Source organism: Plecotus auritus (genome assembly GCF_963455305.1).
Source record: "Plecotus auritus genome assembly, chromosome: 3".
Classification (NCBI taxonomy): Eukaryota; Metazoa; Chordata; class Mammalia; order Chiroptera; family Vespertilionidae; genus Plecotus; species Plecotus auritus.
This window is the reverse complement of record NC_137772.1, coordinates 158,379,964-158,398,130: the sequence shown is the minus strand read 5'-3', so window position 1 is coordinate 158,398,130 and position 18,167 is coordinate 158,379,964. Positions and strand designations below refer to the sequence as shown.

Genomic DNA, 18,167 nt, shown 5'->3' with positions numbered 1-18,167 from the left:
TTAACTCAGGCAGTCATTTTCTTAGATGCTTGAAAAATATCAGTAAATTAAACTAACAAAAATCTCTGGAGCTTACTTCATAAGTGTGAGGAGGAAATAGACAAACAAGCATAACAAACAAGCAATTTATTGTTTTCAAATGTGCAGTTTTAGGACTTCTCTTCTGCATCTTCCTTTTTTCTTTTAAATGGCATTCTTAGGAATTGTAAGACCCTGGTGGGTGAAAGGGATTTAGGATTTAAAAGAGGTTGTGGATTTCTATATGCAGTAATTGTAACATAACTATGGAATTCTGGGCCTATGGGACCATAGCCTGTATTTCATCCATCCCACCTTACCCTCAGTCCTGTTATTGTTTTTATTAGGAGGTTGCTCAAGAACTGTTTTGATGGCTCCCTGTAGTCACTGAAATTTAGATAATTGCCCTTCAAGATTTCATGTTTTGTTATAATATATTCTTAATTATTGCATCTTTATTTCAGAAATGACCATGGAGAAGTAGATGCCCAGATGCAAAGTGATGAAACAACCAATTTGTCATAAAGTAAAATGCAGCTGTGGCTTTTCAACCAGATTAGTAAGTGTGGCCAACTTTTTTCTTTAACTTTATACTTATTTTATCTACTTTGAAAAACATTTACTAAAAAAAAAAAATACAGTGAGATATTTTAAAAGTGTCAATTTGTATTTGTCTTGTTTTTTTACTGTGGATTATAGTACAAATTTTAGCATATAGCTCTGGAAAATGATGTCGGTGTTGTACCTTTTTTTGTTTGTTTTTTTTTGTTGTTGTTTTTTTAATCCTCACCCAAGGATATTTTTTTTCCATTGATCTTCTGAGAGAGTGGAAGAGAAAGGGAAGGACAGAGAGAAACATCAATGTGAGAGAAACGCATTGATTAGTTGCCTCCTGCACTAGGGCCTGGGCTGTGAAGGAGCCTGCAACCAAGTTAGATGCCCTTTACCGGAATCGAACCCGGGACCCTTTGGTCCCCAGGCTGACGCTCTATCCACTGAGCCAAACCGGAGAGGGTGTGCTGTATCTTTTAAGAACAATAAAGGTACTATTATACAATCATAGCTTTAGAGGAAATATATGAGAAGGAGTCTCTATAATATCATTATCCAACATAACTACTCTTATAATTTTAGAATATTTGTTTTCCCTACCAGTCTTTGTTCTACACATTTAAAAGAAAACAATTTTGATCATAGTGTTGTAGAGTATGCTTCTTGTGTATTTTTTAAAATTAAATTGTTTCAGATGTTTCTCCCTGGGGGAAAAATGTTTGCTTCAGTACAGGGTTTTTTATTGGGAGTGACGAAAATGTTTTGGAATTAGTGGTAAAGGTTACACAACTTTATGAATATAGTAAAAACCACTGTATTTTATACATTAAAAGGATGAATTTTACGACATGTAGATTAAACCCCAAAAGTACCCTTCAGAATATCAAATTTTGACTAAAGTAAACCCAGTTGAGTAATAATATTGTAGAATATGAAAATGTGCCATATTATGTACCTAGAAAAAATGATTTGACAGGCAGTAGAATAAGTATTTTTGTAATGATAAGAAATACGTTTTATAATAAACTAGAGGCCCGGTGCACGAATTTGTGCACAGGTGGGGTCCCTCAGCATTGCTGGCGATAGGGGCCGGCTGGCCGGGGGGGCGCGGGAGGTTGGCCGGCCGGGGAGAGGGACCTCGGAAGGATGGCTGGCCATGGGAGGTTGGCTGTGGGAGTGCACTGACCACCAAGGGGCAGCTCCTGCATTGAGCATCTGCCCCCTAGTGGTCAGTGCATTGCCATAGCAACTGGTCGAGCAGTCGTTTGGTCTTAACGGCTGCTTAGGCTTTTATATATGTAGACATTTTCATAAAAATAATAAATTACTTTTATTATTAGAGATTTACTGTCTCTTACTTAAGCTTTGGTAATACCAAATGTCATAGTAGTCTGTATGTACTATGTTAGCATTTTGTAACTTTTCATTTTTAAGAGACTTTTCTGTTTTGAAACTAACATTTCAACTTTTCTACCTGAAATTTTTTTAGGAACAAAATTGTATCTATTTTCCTCAGAGGAGAATTCCACAAGGTAAGAAATTAATATAGTAATAAACTAAATATAGTTGATTACAGGCTTAATTGTTGTTGATTTTTTTTTAAAAAAGTGTTTTTATTGATTTCAGAGAGAGGAAGGGAGAGGGAGAGAGAAATAGAAATGTCAGTGATGAGAGAGAATCATGGGTTGGCTGCTCCTACACACCCCCTACTGGGGATAGAGCCTGCAACTCGAGCATGTGCCCTGACCAGGAATCAAACCATGATCTCCTGGTTCATAGGTCAATACTTAACCGCTGAGCCACACTGGCTGGGCAATTGTTCTTGATTTTAAAATTCTTTCCCCATCTTTATTTCATATCTTTTCTTGATTATTACGAGATTCTCACAGATTTATTAGCAAACTTTTACTACCTCAGTATAGGCTAAGAAGGCACAGGCTCGCCCTGTCTGGTTTAGCTCAGTGAATAGAGTGTCGGCCTGTGGACTGAAGGGTCCTGGTTTGATTCTGGTCAGCGGCACATGTTTGGGTTGTGGGCTCAATCCCTAGTTGGGGGTGTGCAGGAGACAGCCGATCAGTGATTATCTCTCATCATTGATGTTTCTATCTCTCCCTCTCCTTACCTCTCTGAAATCAGTAAAAATATATTAAAAAAAAAAAAAAAGGGAACACGCTCATCTTATTTGAAGTTAGGATTAAAAGGGTATGATAAAGATAGTCACCTTTGAAACTCAAATACTACTTTTCATGGTCAGAGCTTATTCCTAGTGTCAGTAGGAGTGGGTTTGTCCATTTTATGAAAAAGTTCTCTTCTTCCCCTGGGGCCCATTCACCTTTTATCTCAATGGATATTACCTAAATGACTTTGCAGAGTAGAAGGTTCATAGAATCTTTCTTAGGGGCTTTAAATTAAAAGAAATTATTTAGCTATGTTTCCACCTATGGAAATTGTATAATTGTTATATTTAGTTTTAAAAGTATAATGCACCTGACTGGTGTTGCTCAGTGGTTAGATTGTCAGCTTGTGCACCGGAGGGTCTTGGGTTCGATTCCTCGTCAAGGGCATGTACCTGGGTTGTAGGTTTGATCCCTGGCCGGGTTGGGGCTCCTGTGGGAGGCAACCAGTTAATGTGTCTCTCTCACATAGATGTTTCTCTCTCCCTCTTACCTCTTCCCCTCTCCCCCCTCTCTCCTCTCCCTCTTCCTCTCTCTCCCTCTCTCCCTCTCACTCTCTCTAAATCACAATGAAAAAAAAAATATCCTCAGGTGAGGATTAAAAAAAAAGTATATGTTTTTTACCAGATAGATAATAAAAGACTGAGTAACATCTAGTATTTTAAAAAAATACCGAATGAGCACCTTTGCAATGGATTTTAAATCATCATTGATTTACATTATTATACTCCTGACTTTTGAAGGTTGAAATGTTCAAGTGAGTCAATAGTAAAATCTCCTTATTGGTGTGCTTACCAACTGTGCCAGGAACTTAAAATCAATTTCTTGGAAGCCTTAAGTTACTTTGGTTAAAATTTTTTAGGAACTTCTTAGTATAGGTAGTGGTGATCACTGCAGATTAATTCAACCTGTTAACTGGAAATACTTATTTAGCTAATTACTCAGATCAATAACTCTCATTTATTCACTTTTTCCAGTATCCTATGTCCAGAGGGGCACTTGGCAGTCTCTCAAGCATATCTTTTCCACCTAGTTTTGAGACTGCCACTGGTTTCAGTTCAGTCTTTAGCATGATAACTGAGAACTAAGGGTTAAAATAAAGGGATTAATGAGGAGGAAGGAGGGCAAATCACCAATAGTTTTCATTTTCAAGTTTCTTGTGAAACTCTTTTTCCCTGTTTTTTTCCTTCTACTTCTGGGTGTTAAGGAAGGGGATCCTGAACCTGTGTGTAGCACTATCTGATCTTCCAGGGCACTGCTCAAAGATTGCAGGAGAAATCCAGATCTTTCTTTTCCTGGACCACAATGCTTAAAGCAAAAACAGAAACTTCAGAGGATCTAATCTTAGTGAACCTGATCTGTTACATCTTTGTTGCTGAACCTGATCTGTTACATCTTTGTTGCTGTTCTTATGGCAAATGAAATTTAAGTCTTAAACATTAAGGCAATGCATGATACAATGACATAAAATTTTTATCCTGACAACTAAAAACAAAGGAAATTGAACCAGAAACCTTTTGGTGTACAGGATGATGCTCCAGCCAACTGAGCTACCCACCAGGGCTCAATTATTCTTAATGTACAACTTTCCAGTATATTGACTGACTTTATATCCTTAAGCATTTATTAAGTTAATATAGATTTTGTCTACCACTGTTATATAGAAAAGTATTTCATAAATATTTCCCATTTACAATGAAGGCCATAAATTTAGATATCTTTTAGTTTTGAACATGCCTGTGTACTTTCTGTAAATGTCTAATTTTGATGGATGGCAGATAAGAATCCTTTTGTGGGCATGGAAAAAGCAGTTTGATCTCACATATTGAAGAACAGGGTAATCCTTTGCTAATCCCCCCAAAATAATCTGGTAATCCCCAAATTATCTGTAGTATAAAAATCAGGCGTACATATTATAAACCTGTATCTTTTAACCCAAGAGAATTAATTTGGTTCAGGCTCAGCTTTCAGGGTATAAGCATAAGATTAAGATTGGTTTTGAGTAATCCAGTGCTATCCTAGGTCATTCTAGGTCTAGAATATTCTCAGATGTACTAGCCATTTGGTTTCGATACCTAGTTTAGATTTGAGCCTTGGGAAAGACTGTGAGATTTTACATGTAGGTGGTAGGGTAAATCCATTGACTCACAGTGTATTGAATAGATTGGAGTTATAGGACTTTGAAGTTTAGCAATGTTTTTGTTGTTCAAAAATAACAAAAACTATATGTTAAAATAGACAGGTTTCTGACTCTGATTTCTTATTGCATATGAAGGCTTCAGATGTTACAATTAAATTTAAGTAAATTTGAACTTCCAAAATTGTGAATGGCTTTATCATTTTATAAAAGAATATAATTATTTTTCAAGTTCTACTCTTCCTTATAATTCCATATGAGCTGCCTTTATTTTTAGCCACTTGTTTTAGATTAAAAAACAAACAAACAAACACAAAACAACAACAAACAAATTCAGAATAGGTTGAAGCCCGACACAACTTGCTGCCACATAACAAAAGTGCTGATCAAGTTGAATCAATCCCTGTAATGTGTATTGAAAAGAAAACTTCTTCTTTCTCCCCCAATTTGAAGAACAAGCATTTTCCCTGCCAAGAAGGGCTGACTTTAAATGGACCAGCTGTCTATATTAGGAGCATAGGGTTGCTAAGGTGACCATGGCTGTTTGGAGAAGAATGCAGCTGAGAGGGCAAGTTCTTGATGTGTGAGCTGAGGGAAGGAATGTGGTGTGATTGTGCATCATTCCTCCTAATCACATGCTCACAAAATGCTGTGTGGGCAGCGTGTTGAAATTACAAGTCTGAGTGCTGGAATTTGTGTGGTTAAAATCATTTTGTTTTCATGTGAGCCTGAGGTTTACAGTTTAGATTGAAAATATCTACTTTGTATTTATGTGTGTATTTTTGGAGAAAGGGAGGGTGTTCTGGTGGTGGATAAAATGGGAATGAAGCCCGGCTAGTGTGGCTCAGTGGATGATCGTCCACCTATGAACCAGGAGGTCACGGTTCGATTCCTGGTCAGGGCACATGCCCAGGTTGCAGGCTTAAAACCCAGTGCGGGGAGAGAAGGAGGCAGTCCATCAATGATTTTCCCTCATTATTGATATTTCTATCTTTCTCTCTTCCTTCCTCTCTGAAATAAATGTTAAAAAAAGAAAAGAAATGGGAATGAATTTATTTTGCTTGATGCACACTTGCTTTCATATTATTAAAAAAATTATCTTGGGATAAATGTTTTTACCAACTCATCCCTTTGTCATATATACTCTATATAGTTAATAATTTCCAAAGTGAATGATGTATTTATTCCTTCTATTGTGCTTATTTCCTTGGCACTTTGAATTTCAGAATTATTTGTAAGTCCTAAGAATATGTTGTCTATTAAAAAAAAGTTCTTATTCTTTCCAAAGGAGATCATATCTTAATATATTAGGTGTTTCTTCCCTGAAGCATCCAAAGAGAGGTTCTGGCTTTTGGTAAAAAATATGATTCAAGGAACAATGGGATGGGTCAAACCTATACCCCACTTATTTGAAGCACTGTTTAGATTTTGCCATTGCTAATACTTAAAATGAGATATAGGCATAGACATTGATATAGGCACTTACTAAACCATGAGCTTTTTTGTTTTTTTAAATTCTTGTTAACAAATCCCTACAATAATATGCTGATCTTTAATGAGGTCATAAAAGTATAATACATTTAGGATGTGAAGTAGATGGAACATTGGAGGCTCTGTATTACATTAGCATCACATTATTTTTTCTTAATCAGATAGTCTACTTGCTTTGACATGGTTGGTGTTTGATTAATTTGAAATGAGATATAGGCACAGCATTGTGGAGGGAAATTAAAAGATTAAAATAATTTCATCTTTGAATTCAGTTGGTTATTTGGCATTTCTCAGGTATAACTTTTTTTAAAATTTTTTATTTCATTTTTTCCATCACCATTTATCCTCTGTATGCCCTTGATAATTGTATTCTGAATTGTTAATTTGGAATATCTGCATAATTCAGTGAACCAATATTTACCAGATAACCAATGTATGATAATATACAATCACATGGGTAAAGATGCAAAGTACAAGATAAACCAGTAGATTTTAATGTAGTAGAGCATGAAAGTTTAGAGATATGGTTTTAGAATCCAAATTTAACTAACTTTTAAGAAACTACCATTTGTTGAGTTTAGGTATAGTATCAAGAATATCAAGTTATTTGAAATAGATTATTTCAATATTCTCTTTTGCAACTATATATCTTCATATGCTTATATACTTTAACTGAAACAGAATGTCAAAAGAACCCCCTGTCATAAAGCAAGACATTGAAGATATTTGCAAAAATATAAAATGCTATCACTTTTCTCACTGAGTTTTTTGGAAAGTAGGGTTTTTAAACAGTTATTTTTTAAAAATAAATATATTATGTATGTGTGAAAGGCTTATTTTAAATAAACTAATAAATATTTAAGACATTTTGCAGATTTAACTTCTAATTTGGTAAATATGAGTAGACAGAACCCAGGTAAACAAAAGCTCTTTGTAAAATTCTCAAATAATTTTTAGAAGTGTAATGGGGTCCTCAGACATTATCAGGGCTTCAGGGCATATGATGTAATGAAAATGGCACTTTATCTCTGTGGTTTTCCTCTCCAAAACTCATAAGTTACTCATGAAGAAAACATTAGACAAATTCCAAAAAAGGATCTACAAAACCAGTATTTCCCCAAACTGCCAGCGGCATCAAAAAACAAGGAAAAATCAGATATTCTGTAAAGCCAAGAGGAACCTAAGAAGATATGGTGATTAAATGTAATGTGATATCCTGAATAGGATCCTGGAATGACAAAAAAAAAAAAGGACATTATGTAAAAACTAAGGAAATGTGAATAAACTATATTAGTTTATTAATTGTAACAAATTAAAAGATATGGAGTCTCGCCCTAGCCGGTTTGGCTCAGTGGATAGAGCATTGGCCTGCGGGCGGAAGGGTCCTGGGTTTGATTCCGGTCAAGGGCATGTATCTCAGTTGCAGGCTTCTCCCTGGCCCAGGCCCTGGTCAGGGCTCATGCAGGAGGCAACCAATCAATGTGTTTCTCTCACATCGATGTTTCTCTCTGTCTTTCCCTCTCATTTCCACCCTCTCTAAAATCAATGGAAAAATATCCTCCAGTAAGGATTAAAACAAAAACAAACAAAAAATGATTTGGAGTCTCAAAATTTTTTTATTTAAAAAAAATGTTTTTGTTGATTTTAGAGAAAGAGGAAGGGAGAGAGGGAGAGGGAGACATGGATGTGAGCAAGAGAAACACCAGTCGGTCAGTTGCCTTATGTATGCACCTGACCGGGGATTGAACCCACAACCTGGGCATTTGCCATGACCAGGAATCGAACTGGCAACCCTTCGGTGCACAGGATGATGTTGCTCAACCAACTGAACTACACAGGCCAGGGTTCTCAAGTATTAACTTTTACAGATTTTTGCTCGTATTTCATTCTTTAATATGTACTACTCCTGGAGCAACCCAATTTTTAAAAATCTGGTAATAGAATAATTTGCTTGAGGGTATTGCATAACTGGTTCTTGCAAACAGGCTTAACATTTTTATGCTGCATTTGCTGCCAGCTGAAGGCCTCCCCACAAGTAGAAAGTTGTTTTTATTATAATCTTAAGTTCTTTAGTATCATTTGAAATTTTTAGTCTTCAGACCAACCAAAATTTTTGTAAAAAATATTGACTATACTTTGGGAAGTATAATTTGTTAACCTAGAAGTCCTTTCTTATTCTTTGATATAATCTTAACATAGTTTCAATAATTTAAAGAGAGATAATGGTTTCAAATAAGTAATTTGTTTTTTAGAATAATTTTGCCTTAGGCAATTGAATGATGGTTTGGTTTTCTTTTTATTACTCAAACATCACTGAGGCCATATACAATGTGGGGGGAAAGTATTTTTACAGTTGTGAATATGCGAAACACGGCTTATTATTGTATTATTATCTATTAGTTACTGTATTATTTTCCATACGAATAATTGTAAACCTACTTTTGTCACACTCTTCATTAGGAAAATGGCATTTATTGCCTCCAACCCAGGTATTTTCTTGGGTTGGGGTGGAGTGTGTTCTAGATATTTTTCCTTACTAAACAACAGACATACTTATTTTTGACTAAATAAACATTAATATGTAGCATTTTAATTAAAAAGTGAAAAGGCTAGCAAAGTCAACCTTAACAGTTTTAGCATTATCAACAGGAATTTAAAACCTTACTTTGTTAGCTTTACCTTTAGTTTATTTATAGATGAAAGAAGAAAAAGATGACCTCTTTTATTCTTACATCTTTAAACAGATTTCTGAGTGAATTAGGGTACAGAAAGAAGATATTTGAAGAAACAAATGTTGTAATAGTTAAACCATTATTTTAGTAGCCTGTGATGTTTCACACTTGTCTTTTCACTTACGTATTTTTTAGCTGAAGTAACTACCAAAGAAATATCAAATAATTAAACCAAAGATGTTGGTGTTGGAATTGTATATGGCAGGTGATTCAAGTGATATTCAAAGAAAATACTAGTTAATATTAGGTACCTTTTAAGGTTAAAAATGAAAAGAACTTAGGGAAAGGGTTTGGATCAGAAATCCAAATAAATTGTAGTCTCAGCCCTAGAGTTACTCACCTTCAACGTGAAGGAGTGACCTAGCTTGGAGGAAGTGATACAGGTTGGAAAATGACTTTCAGGCAGTTGACTTGCCCAGACAGAATCTTTAGACATTTCATCTGCTATAATTATTATAATCCAAATGTCAGTTTTTGAATCTATGTAGTATGAAAAGGAGGACATCTGGTGGCAGCTAAGTCTTGTGAATATACTTGCTCACTTTGACAGTCACATTGCTTAGAATAATTGCTTCTAAGAGAAATTTGTGATATAACATGCTGAATTTCAAAGCATTTTGCATGACATAGCTGTCAGTGTTTAGACAAATCTAAGTGATAATTTTGAGCTCTATTTAAAAAAATAATCTATAAATAAATATGAAGTAACATGTTAATTAGTGAAAATGTAAAATTATCTGGTTGTAGTTTTATTGATATGTTTTCTTGTTGCAGAAGTTTAGGGACAAGATTTATCCCTAATAAGTATGCTGCTGCCCTAGCCAGTTTGGCTCAGTGGATAGAGCGTTGGCCTGTGGATTGAAGGGTCCCGGATTTGATTCTGGTCAAGGGCATGTACTCAGTTTCAGGCTCCTCCTGGGCCCGGGTCAGGGCTTGTGCAGGAGGCAACCAGTCGATTGATGTTTCTCTGTCTTTCCCTCTCTCTTCCACTCTCCCTAAAAATCAATGGGAAAATGTCCTTGGGTGAGGATTAACAACAACAACAAAAAGTATGCTGCTTTTTTGAAACGTTATCTAATACTAGGGTATTCATTTAACTAAAAGTTATTGAGCATTTAATTTGTTCAGCATGGCAGGCACTGTGGATATAGCAGTGAAGAAAAAAAGTCTTCGCCTCAATGAAGGCATTTTGTGGGGGCTATGGGATAGAGAGAGAGGGACTCAAAAAATAAAGAAGTCAGTATAGCTCTAGCTGGTTTGGCTCAGTGGATAGAGTATTGGATAGCGGACTGAAGGGTTGCGGGTTTGATTCCAGACAAGGGCACATATCTTGGTTGGTGGCTTGATCCCCTGCCCTGGTTGGGGCACATGTGGGAGGCAACCAATAGATGTGTCTCTCACATCGATGTCTCTCTCTGTCCCTCCTCCTCCCTTCTAAACCCTCTCTGAAAATCAATGGAAAAATATCCCTGGGTGAGGATTATCAGCAACAACAAAAAGTCAATATATAGTGTGTCAGTTGGCAGTAAGTCATTTGGAGAACAATACAGCAGTGTAAGCAGAAAAGGGAGTACCGTTATAGGATAGGAGTCTGCCTATTTAAATAGGGTGCTCAGGAAAGTCCTCTAATAAATTGATTTGTGAGCAAAGATCTGAAGCAGGGGAGGGTGGGAGCTCTGTGGGTATCTGGAAGAATAGTGTTCCAGATAGAACAACAGTTGGCAAAGGATCTTGAGGTAGGATCATGCCTAGTGTATTCAGAAACAGCAGTGTGGCTGGAATAGAGAGTGGAGGGGGAGAGCACATGAGATCAGTAGTTGAATCAGAAGAGCAGGAAATGCCACCAAAATATTAGGACCTTGTAGGCCAGGCCATTAAAAAGTGTTTACTTTTTACTTCCAGGGGACAGGGGAGCCATGCAAGATTTTGTCAGGAAAAATTGTGAATGACTTTGAAGTGGGCAGAAAATGATGAATGGGGGTTCTGTCTTATTAATCCATTGGATTTATCTCTGTCTCATTTTCTTTGAGTTATTTTATAGTTTTGTAATTAGTAGAAACTTAAAAATGCACACGATTCTTATCCATAGAGATGCAAATTAGTTGTGTCCAGTGGAATGCAATTGATTATTACCCTGTGAATAAGAACTGCTTTACATCTACTTGTAAATTTATTTCAGAACTAGAGGCCCAGTGCACGAATTCGTGCACGGGTGGGGTCTGGCCGGCCCGACCCCAGTCGGGGCGGATCAGGGCTGGGCCTATGGGGAGGAGGAGATGGTGGGAGGTTGGCCGGCTGGCCCGCCCCTGATTGGGGCCCGATCAAGGCCGGGCCGGCTGGGGGAAGCGGCAGCGGGCTGATTGGCGTTGGGGGACTGGTTGGGGGTGAGGCCAACCATAGGGAGGGGCAGTGGGCCGGCTGGCCCCAACCCCACATGGGGTGGGGGGTGCTGATCGGGGGACAGCGGCCTGGGGGAGGGGCCATGGGTGGTTGGCTGGCCGGCCCTGCCCCGATGCGGGGGGGCAATCGGGCGGGGCTGGCTGGGGGAAAGGGCTGCAGGAGGTTGATTGGCCTGCCCCTCCCCCTATTGGGCTGGGGGGTGCGACAGGGATGGGCCAGCCAGGGGGAGGGGCTGCGGGCCTATCATGGTGGGACGGGTTGATTGGGGGGTGGGCCTGGCCAGGGGGAAGGGAGGGGGCGTTTGGCCGGCAGCCCGCTCTTGATTGGAGTGGGAGAGTCTGATCAGGGGCAGGCCGGCAGCGGGGAGGGGCCGGCCCCACCCTATGATCGGGCCAGTTTGCTGGCCACAGTGGGCATCATAGCAACCGGTCTTTAGGGTTGTTATGGCCCTTATGGTCGCTGGCTTTTTATATATATATAGATTCCTCATTCTCTCTTTATACAGGATGTCCCCAAAAAATGTATACACACTTTACCAGCTGATAGCTCAATTGATGTTTCTTTCTTTTCAGATTAACCTGTTGGAATTAATAATTATTCAAATTGTACATATATATATTTTTTGGGACACCCTGTATAGGAGTGTTTCTTAGAACTCTCCTTTGAACCAGTTATAACATCTTAATGGTTCCCAACTTAATTAATCCTACCTAATAAAAGAGCAATATGCAAATTGACTGTCACACCAACACACAAGATGGCCACCCCCATGTGGACACAAGATGGCCGCCACAAAATGGCTAGCAGGGGAGGGCAGTTGTGGGCGATCAGGCCTACAGGGGAGAGCAATTGGGGGGACCAGACCTGCAGGGGAGGGCAGTTGGGGGCAACCAGGCCTGCAGGGGAGGGCAGTTAGGGGGACCAGGCCTGCAGGGGTGGGCAGTTAGGGGTAATCAGGCTGTCAGGGGAGCAGTTAGGCATCAATCAGGCTGGCAGGGGAGTGGTTAGGGGGTGATCAGGCTGGTAGGCAGAAGCATTTAGGGGCAATCAGGCAGGCAGGTAGGCAGGCGAGCAATTGGGAGCCAGCAGTCCTGGATTGTGAGAGGGATGTCCGACTGCCAATCGGACATCCCTTGAGAGGTCCCAGATTGGAGAGGGTGCAGGCTGGGCTCAGGAACACACACACATCCCTGTGCACAAATTTCATGCACCGGGCCTCTAGTGAGTTAAATAATATCTTTGACATATGTTCATTTTACCATATTTATAAGAGTCGTGATTTTTACCATTAAAAATATATCCAATCCAGTAACACTTTTTTTGTTGTTTTTAATCCTCACCCAAGGATATATTTCCATTGATTTTTAGAGAGAGTGGAAGGGAGGGGGAGAGACAGAGAGAGAGACACATCGACAGGTTGCCTCTGGCATGTACCCCTACCAGGGCTGGGATCGAGCCTGCAACTGAAGTACATTCCCTTGAATGGAATTGAACCTGGGACCCTTCAGTCTGTGGGCTGACGCTCAATCTACTGAGCCAAACCGGTTAAGGCCGTGGTCGGCAAACTGCGGCTCGCGAGCCACATGTGGCTCTTTGGCCCCTTGAGTGTGGCTCTTCCACAGAATATCACGGCCTGGGCGAGTCTATTTTGAAGAAGTGGAGTTAGAAGTTTAAGTTTAAAAAATTTGGCTCTCAAAAATTTCAATTGTTGTACTGTTGATATTTGGCTCTGTTGACTAATGAGTTTGCCGACCACTGGGCTGAGGTAATAACATTTTTTTTTTTTTTACCAGAAATACTCTGGCTGCTCTGTTGGAGGACAAGAGCAGAGGCAGAAGCCTTCAATCAATTAGAAGGCTGTTGCAAAAATTCAGACTAGAAATGATGGTAGCTTGAACCTGAGAAGAATGGTGGTGATGGTAAACAGCTAGCTATTGAACTGGGATATATTTTGAAGATAGATCTGAAAGGATTTATAGATTGGATATGGGATGTGAGAATGAGTTGTTAAGGACAATTGCAAGATTTTTGGGTATTAATCAGTAAAACTTACAAATAATTTTATTTTTTATCCGTTTTTATGTTGATAATTTTTATTTTCCATTAAGAATTTAGTTTGATAAGAAATGTAAAAGCTGATGATCATGGCTCTTTTCTCATGTGCTATTTTCTGTAGTGGTTATAGTACAATATGTAATTATTGAATTGAAAACATCAGTAACAACTTTGAGTCAGGTTCTGGCAGGAAACAGAACACTGACAGTGTTAATAGAAAAGAATTTAATGAAAGGATTATTTGCATAGTTTAGGCAGGTTAAAGGAAACCAGCGAGCAAAAATGATGACCAGGCTAGCTATTAACAGCAGAAGCTGTTACCACCTCTGTCTAAAAGGGACAGAGGAAGGGAGTGATCACCTGAACAGCAAGAGCTGTAAGTATAGGAGAGGGCTGCCTGATGGGAGCTATCAGTAGAGAAGCTTAGTAAGGAATGGATCCATAGCTAACCTGGTCTGCTGGTGCTCCATGCCCCCAGGGCCCAGAGCAGGTCACTCTGGAGGATAGATGGAAAATATCCAACATTGCAAAAATATTTTTATAAACTCTGCCATACAACCAACATAAAAACAAATAAACAAAACCAAGTAAACAAACAAACATAAAAATAAGCAAACCAACTGACCGATGTGCCTGAACTTTAAAATGAAGAAAAGAAAGAACATAATTTTTTAGTTGTAAAAAGTTATAAAAACTCAGTTGGATAGGTTTTAATGACATGGAACAGAAGAAGTATTAAAAATAATATCAGTCATAAAAGTTTTTACATCATGTTAAATGTTTTACTTTGGATTCACAAGGTTATAAAAATCCCTTTATCTTTTTTATGTGTTTTACTTAGAATTAATTTAATCTAATTTTAAAACTTTATACAACCATTACTTTATAATTCTAAATATTTAAAAACTTTTTTTTGTTGTGTCTTTCCCTTCTTTTTAATGCAAAGTATTTCAGATTTAGTTTGGTCCTTGAAATTTACTTAAATTGAAAGAAAGCTCAAGTCATCTCATCCAGTTTCTTAACTAGTAGTGGAATCTACGGAACATTGCTAGTGATTGGGAACTCAACATTTAAAGTAATTCAATTTTTTGTTAGATGGAAATCTGTTTTATTCTTGTAGACTTTCTATGGTTTGGTCCAACTTCTGTTCCAGGAGCAAGTCAGGTTATTCCATAAAATAGAGAAATTTGAAGACAGCTGACTATTCTTCCCTACTCTTCTTCTTCTTTTTTAAAAAATATATTTTTATTGATTTCAGAGAGGAAGGGAGAGGGAAAGAGATAGAAACATCAATGATGAGAGAGAATCATTGATCGGCTGCCTCCTGCATGCCCCTTACTGGGGATCAAGCCCACAACCTGGGCATGTGCCCTTGACTGGAATTGAACCCGGGACCCTTCAGTCCGTAGGCTGACTCTCTATAGGGCTGCCCTACTCTTCTTTACTGCTAAATATTTTTTTTATCCTTTTGCAATCTTACCTTAGTGACTAGACAGTTCTTATCCAATTTCATTTTGAATCACTCTCTTCCTTAGGCTTCTGTGATACCACACTTTTGGAGATTTTCTTTCTCTTTCTTGGACAGTGCCTGTTCAATTTCCTTTGTGGGCTTCTCTTCCTCTGCAGTTCCCTTAAATGTTGGTGTTTAGCTGGTGTGGTTCAGCGGCTGAGTGTCGACCTACTGGTGTGAACTAGGAGGTCACAGTTTGATTCTCTGTCAGGATACATGTCCTGGTTGCGGGCTCAATCCCCAGTAGGGGGTGTGCAGGAGGCCACCCATCAATGATTCTCTCTCATCAATGATGTTTTCTATCTCTCCCTTTCTCTCTGAAATCAATAAAAAAATATTAAAAAGTCAGCCTTAATATCAATTGTATCTCAGCTTTGATGAAAAACAGTATGTACTAGTATCTCCATTAGTATTCAAAATAACAACAACAATAACTGTAGTGGCCTCCATACGTGAGGATTACTGTTTGGGTAAGACTGTTTTCTTAAACATGTCCAAGAACTGGAAAGTAAGCAAAAAAGGCTTCTGGTGCTTGAAAAAATTGTTGTTATGAATCTCATAAAGTAAAGATTATATACTTTAGCATACAGTATTCTTTTGTTTCTGATTATAGGGCTTTATTTTGTATCTAGTTTTAAATTATTTTTTAATTTCAGAGAGTGGAAGGGAGAGGGAGAAGAAGATAGAAACATCAATAATGAGAGAGAATCATTGATTGGCTGCCTCCTGCATGCACCCTACTGGGTATCAAGCCTGCAACCTGGGCATGCACCCTGACCGGGAATTGAACCAGGACCTCCTGGTTCATAAGTTGACGCTCAACCACTGAGCCACACTGGCTGGACTTGCATCTAGTTTTAATAGGCTTGGATGTCTAATTATAGAGTCTATAAGGATTCAAAAGCGTAAACTAAAAATAAAAGCAAACACAACGAAAACACAAATACATGTTTATTATGTGACAGTTCTAGGACCTGCTGTATATACTGTCAGCTGAGAAAGAGGGTGATCAACAAAGTAGAATTAAAAACTATTTTTTAAAAACAACAACATAAAACCCAGAACTAGGCAGACAGCCTGACAACACATATGTCACCGATTACAGCTTGGAAAGATTCTTTATCAGAATGCAGGCTGTCTGATTCCATTGGCACTTTTTTTAAAGGACAAAATGTATTTTATTTTCTCATTTTGACTGGGGAACACTTGGTGATTATTTATCCCCTCTTGTGGCTTCATGAAGTTGCCTAGAACATATTTTGCCCTGAAAATATTAGGGGGGGAGTAAAACTTTTGATACTCACCTGTCAAGCATCTGAAATAGGATTTGATTCTGTAATCCCAGTGGTATCTGGACCCTGATCTGTCTACCCTTGTTGCTCAATGACACCAAAGTGCCATTTTGAGGCCTTCGGGCTAAGGACTGTATAGAGGTTATTAGGAAGGTGTTGGAGAGGAAAGACGTAGCAGAGGAGAAAAGCTTAGAGAACAGACTGTGGTACTGAAGAGTGTTTCTAGAAGCTCTCAGTGGGCAGTTGTACACCAGATGGCCAACTGCATTATTTTTGTTTGGAATAAACCCAGGTTATGTATATTCATAAATTCTTAGTATTAGGGGGCCTTTCGGGACATTTCCTTAAGACATGTGAATTCTGAGAATAACTTTGCTGGCTGCGAGCACCTTTAGCCTAAGAGTGGCTGTTAAGTTCTGTGCATTGGCAGATTTCCAGCATTTACTAATTAGGTTTTGCCTACTTAAATTCTCCTGGCAGTTTCTCTTGGCCACACTCTGCCCTAACCTGTTTAGTATATAGTCTGCCTTTGGGATCTGCTTAGACATTAATAGCTTTTCTTTCTAAAGAAGCCTTTAATAAATATTGATTTGTATATGCTTTAGCTAATAATTTATTATTGATTATAAAAGCAATTCACACTATAGAAAAAGTCTTACCACCACATGAACCAGCATTAACATTTTAGTATGGTTTAGTCTAGTTCCCCTCCCCCCACCTCGGGTTTATGTATTTTTGTAGGGGTAGAAGAGAGATAGATAAGTGCAAAAGCTATTTTTTAAAACTAAGAAAAAATCCTGTCAAATTTGCTACTGGTCACTAAGCAATTTTTATTTTAGTTTATTTATTAAAATTTTTTTTTTAAATTCTCATCCCATAGAATAATTTTTCTATTGATATTTTGAGAGAGAGGGAGGGAGGGAGGGAGGGGGGAGAGAGAGAGAAAGAGAAAGAGGAACAGGGAAGTGAGAGAGCCACATTGATACGTTGCCTCCCACACATGCCCTGACTGGGGCCGGGAATTGAACCTGCAACCCAGGTATGTGCCTTCGACTGGGAATTGAACCTGAGATCCTTAGGTGCACTGGTCAATGCTCTAACCACTGAGACACCAGCCAGGGCAAGAGTAATTTTTAAAATAAACTTTATTTTCTGAATAATTTTAGAATCACAAAAAAATTAGGAAGATAGTACAGAGCTTTTCATATACCCTTTACCCAGCTTTCCCTAATGTTAATCACACACAACTATGGTACATTTGTCAAAACTAAGAATTGACACTAGTATGATAATATTAACTAAACTATAAGCTTTATTTAGATTTCGCCAGTTTTTTGACTAATGTTTGTGTTTTTTTTTCTGTCCCAGGATACAATTCAGAATACCATATTGCATTTTAAAAGAACAGTTTTGTCCTTTTTTTTTTTCTGTTTAACTTTATACCATGAACATTTTTTTGCAATTAAATAGTCTTTAAACAATGTTTATTAATGGCCTTATAAATGTACATCAAATGGATAGATGTATTCTGTTGTAAATATTTCTGGTTAACTTTTTTTGTGGCATTTTGTGAGGGTCGGAAGTGTTAGAAAACACACCCATACATCAAATCATTTTTATTAGTGGTGTATTTGAATCAGGTGAGTTTGCTAGATTGTAAGAATTTTTAATGCTTTGCTCTAAAAGAAAATAATCAGTTTATTTTCCTTTGAGAATATGTTTACGAGCATTTCAATTGAGTTAAATGCAGAAACTTGGCATTTGGCTTTATTTTGTGCAGACTTTGTGTGTGTGTGTGTGTGTGTG

General features: G+C 38.1%; 1 protein-coding gene across 2 annotated transcripts in view; it reads left to right on the top strand.

The window, feature by feature from the left end:
- Nucleotides 1-496: 496 nt before the first annotated feature.
- The window catches only part of FRS2 (fibroblast growth factor receptor substrate 2), a gene marked incomplete at its 3' end in the record, with an annotated part of 50,992 nt that continues 33,321 nt past the window's right edge, over nt 497-18,167 (top strand). Inside the window, exons 1-2 of one of the 2 annotated variants that reach the window (XM_080662860.1) lie at nt 497-577; nt 2,060-2,102. The remainder of the gene's footprint in view (nt 578-2,059; nt 2,103-18,167) is intronic. The other variant, XM_080662861.1, reaches the window with a different exon arrangement.